Source organism: Ochotona curzoniae, unplaced genomic scaffold, assembly GCF_017591425.1.
Source record: "Ochotona curzoniae isolate NIBS_2020 unplaced genomic scaffold, NIBS_Ocur_1.0 scaffold_3835, whole genome shotgun sequence".
NCBI lineage: Eukaryota > Metazoa > Chordata > Mammalia > Lagomorpha > Ochotonidae > Ochotona > Ochotona curzoniae.
The window spans coordinates 20,529,970-20,534,507 of record NW_024467114.1 but is presented as its reverse complement, the minus strand read 5'-3'; the positions used below and the strand labels follow the sequence as shown (position 1 = coordinate 20,534,507).

At 50.8% G+C, this 4,538-nt stretch overlaps 1 long non-coding RNA gene across 1 annotated transcript; it reads right to left on the bottom strand.

Annotated features, from left to right (window-relative positions):
* Positions 1 to 514: 514 nt before the first annotated feature.
* Positions 515 to 4,294, bottom strand: LOC121145808. The gene is made up of 3 exons (XR_005882084.1): positions 4,270 to 4,294; positions 1,162 to 1,243; positions 515 to 1,012 (listed from the first exon to the last, which is right to left on the bottom strand). It is a non-coding gene; the product is annotated as an uncharacterized LOC121145808 (long non-coding RNA).
* Between the last annotated feature and the right edge of the window lie 244 nt (positions 4,295 to 4,538).

Here is a 4,538-nt window from a genome sequence, read left to right as displayed (position 1 = left end):
GACCAAGGCTGCCAGCCGCGTGCCAACACCTGTCCCTGGCAGCACTGGCTCCTCCACCTGCCTCTGAGCCCCACCCTGGACTAGGACAGTTCCTCAGCCTGCTAGTCTTTCACGGCCTTGACCCTGTGAACAGTCCCAAGCGAATGAGGGAAATCCATTGATACTCTTGCCAATGCAGATGTTTTTAAAAAAATTTTTTTTCATTTGTTGGCTCATTCCGCCAGATGCCTATGGAAGCTGGGATCACACGCAGAGGCAAAACCGCTGTGCTGAACACTTTCCCTCAAGATATGCTATTAAGGTTATCACTTGGGTAAGCTGCAGCGTGTCAGGGCAGTTGAAAAAGACTTAAGAGCTCTTGTGCTAGACTGCCCATGTCCACCAGCAAGCCCTTGCCCATCCAGCAAGTGCCAGTGGAGACTGGGAAAACGGCTGGGCAGGGGCACCCCATTAGAATGACTGATAAACTGGGTTTTCGCTTTGACTCCTGAGCACCCACTGCCACCTGCTGGGATGCACCAGTACATTTACAAGAGACTGCCAAGTGGACATGTCATGCCTGGTCTCACCTTGCTGGATCTACAACTGTCTGAGCAAACTCAGTCTGCCAGCCCCGCACGTCCTGGATCCAGCCACTCAGAGGCCACAGTCTCCAGTCGCCGCAAAGCTCAGCTTCAGGGACCTACAGTTGAACGCCAGCACAAAGTTTCCTCTGCTCTGGCGCTGAAGTAGCATTCTCTCCTCCAACGCATTCAAGGGCTGAGGCGGGAAGAGGTGAGGGTGACTTCCGATATGTGGTGTCGTGGCGCCATCTAGTGTCCATATGTACGAAGTGCAGCCCGCACTATTCACAGCCCTAAAGACACCTTTGAGTATCATTTAGATCACTACGCTTTCCGTTCCAACAGTCCAGTGCTATTCACCAGAAGGAATATAAACAGCTGTGTACTCGTACTCAGCGTGGCTCAGTCTCGGAGCGTCCTGGAACCTTATTTTCTTGTTTAAAACTGGCCTAAAAAGAGCACAAGTATCTGTAGCAGCTCGAGATGAGCCCGGCTTCCTCTCCACCCTCTTACAGAGGGTCCCTGTGCCCATCGAGAGCCATCAAAAATCGAGGGGAGCGGGCACGGGAGCCATTCCCCGTGTATCCCAAAAGCCTACCGTCATTTCGTGGCTTTGGAGCAGGAACTCTGGTGTTGGGCTACTTTGTTTTGGACGCCAGCTCTAACAGGTGTCTTCTCATCTGTAAAGAAGAAATAGTAACGATGGTAATCCACCTGCCGGAGTTATCGTGAGGATGAACTAAATGGATGCTGAAAGCACTGAGAACAGCAAGCGCTGGACGCGTGGGAGGTGTCATTGATGGCATCGCCTAGTGACCCTGATGCCCAGGTGGCAGAGGTGTAGTGAGAGTGGAGCCCCTCTGAACAGCGCCACTTCTGAGGTAGCTTCCCGGGCCATCGCTAAGGTGAGGCAGGGCCCCAGCTGCGTATTCCTTGCCAACACCAGGCTCTGATGAGGAAACACCTCTTGCTTCAACGCTTTGCGTTACCTGCCAGCCCACCTTGTCTGCTCCCCACGCCAGCCTTCTGCTGGGTAGCGTAGCTCTATCCTTTAACCTTTGGCCCCTCTGGGTCCTCGGGTTCAAGGCGTCTTGCTTTGGAACCTCACAATTAGATTTTGTTCCTTTCCCAGGCTGACAATGTTGACCTGGAGTTGGAGTGTTTAGTCCAGGATTGCCTGATGTAGGTACTAAGGCATTCTGGCTTAAACTGGCCTCCTGTTCATTTTCTATGTGTCCCTATCTCTCCTGGGCTCCATTCTGTTTCTCTCTTATTTATTTATTGTATTAGAATCCAATTTTCTTGGCAACTCACATTCCTTCATTCTTTTTTAAGATGCCATGGAATACCACAGCATTGGTTTATCCATTTCCAGTATAAATGAATATCATTACCACTTCCAGTTCCCAAGATCTCAGAATACTCTAATTCCACTTACCTTCTTCCAGTCTTCCTGCCTTCTGGGCAATGCATTTCACTTCTTTATAAAGTTCTTATAAAGATCCATAAAGGGCCCAGTATGATAACCTAGTGGTTAAAGTCCTCACCTTGCATGCACTGGGATCCCATATGGGCGCTGGTTCTAATCCCAGCCGCCCCTGCATCCCATCCAGCTCTCTGCTTGTGCCTGGGAAGTGTCCGAGGACAGCTCAAAGCCTTGGAGGGAAAAATCCATGAAGTGAACAGTGTTGTTTTGTACCCATATCACATAGGTGTATAAATACTTGCCTTACTCACTTTTTCCTTTTAAGATGTATTTATTTATTTATTTATTGCAAAGTCAGATACATATAGAGAGGAGAAAGACAGAGAGGAAGATAGTCCATCCAATGATTCACTCCCCAACAGCCAGTGCTGTGTCAATCCAAAGCCAGGAGCCAGGAACTTGTGGGTCTCCCACATGGGTGCAGGTCCCAAGGTTTTGGGCCGTCCTCAACTGCTTTCCCAGGCCACAAGCAGGAGGCTGGATGGGAAGCGGGGCTGCTGGGATATGAACCTGTGCCCATACGGGATCCCAGCGTGTTCAGGGCGAGGACTTCAACAGCGAGGCCACTGCGCCAGGCCCCCCACTATTTTTTTTATCCTTATCTGCTTGTGTATGCTGTGACCTGTGGTCTACTTTGCTCAGCTTGCACAACAGCCTTAGCACTTCCTGGGGGTACTTTCTAACATTTTCCTGAATGTCTTTTGTAGAATGTGTTGACTGAACATAGTGTTTTAAGTTGGTTATGATACTAAGTTCTTTGAAAACATCATAGACTTTCTCCCTTCTGACAAATCCACTCTCAGGTTTACTGTCACTCCTTGTAAAGCAAATGTTTTTTTTTGTTTGTTTTTTTGTTTTTTTTTTTTTTACCAAGAAAGCATATTTTGTTGCAGAGTGAGAGATCATGTTGGACACAAGCCTTGGATGCAGGAGTCTTCATTAGCCAATGTTGCAACTGCTGCTCCTCCTTCATGCTGCATGGCTAAAGTCAGGGAGTCCGTTAACTCTTTAAATGCTGCATCTCCCCCTTCTCCACCAGCATGGCCCCATCCTCCCCCAGGATCTTCTCAGCTTCCTGTTCATTCTCTTGGGTCTTTCGGAGCCATCTTACCAACTTCCGGATATGTGATGTTCCTGTTCGGTCCTAGAACTTCCTGTGTCACGGCTTCCCATTCTCTGCTGACACTTCCTGATATCATTTAGCCTTGAACCAATGTCCTCCAGACTTGAGCCTGGGATTGGTCCTTGTGAAGTCAGCTGCAGGTCCAGCTCACCTGGACTCCTGGGGCAGCCCTCCAGGTTCAGGCAGGAGGGCTGGGTGTTCGCAGGGCCTCTTCCACTTGAACCTTGTGTTTCCAGTAAGTCTTCCTGAAATTCTCAGCTCCTCCGCCAGCGCCCCTGAAGGACCACTCACCTTCTGGGGGAGCTTGTCCCCAAAGGCAGTTCTCACCTATGGTTATTGACCCTGTGCTCTGTTCCCTCTGCATTCACAGTAGCTTTCCCAGCTGCCTCCAGGGCTCAGTCCCAGCTGCAGGGGCTGACCCACTGCCAGTTTGCTCCGGAAGAGGAAGAGCTTTTGCTGGACCAGGTCCCTCACTGCGCAGAGGGAAAGCTTTCCACTTCCTAGGAATCCTGCTGGGTAAGAAGGCTGTGGGGGCTCTGAAACAGGGGGCTGCTCTCCACTAAGGAGGGAGACCTGTGGAAGCTTCTGGGGAACATACATCTCGGGCTGAGGACCCTGGGCTAAAGCCTGGGGCGTGTTCTCAGCAGGTTATGACAGCGCATCTCCAGGGGACGCTCTGGCAGAGCCAGCCAAGCCCCCAGTTTCATTTCTGGCTTTCCTCTGTTCCAACGACTTCCAAAATGTTTCCCATTGCCAGAATTAAGTACTTGACATTTCCAAAATCTTCGTGACCTTTTCAAGTTGACACCAATGAGCAGCAAATGGTCAGAAGTTCCTAAACCCACCCCCCCCACACAAGCCCTCTGCCCTCCTTCCCACCCTCTCCCTCCTGCATCAGATGTTGCTGTGTCCCCTGTCCCCGCCCTGCTCCGCTTCCCACTCTTCCCCACCCCCACACAGGACAGTGGGACTGTGAAGCTGGCACTGAATTGTGACTTGGGTTGTGTTCAGTATTTGGGGGCAGCTATGCAAACAGATAAGGCTATCTTCACCAGTGGACTCCAGGTCCAGCTGCCTAGGGATCATTAAGTCCTCACCTTAAACGTGCCAGAATTCCATATGGGCGCCAGTTCTAATCCCGGCAGCCTCACTTCCCATCCAGCTCCCTGCTTGTGGCCTGGGAAAGCAGTCGAGGACGGTCCAGGGCCTTGGGATCCTGCACCCACATGGGAGATCCAGAAGAAGATCTGGGCTCCTGGCTTTGAGTCAGTGCAGCACCGGCCGATGCAGTCACCTAGGGAGTAAATCATTGAAGAAGACATTTCTGTCTGTCCTCCTCTCTGTATATATCTGACTTTGCAATTAA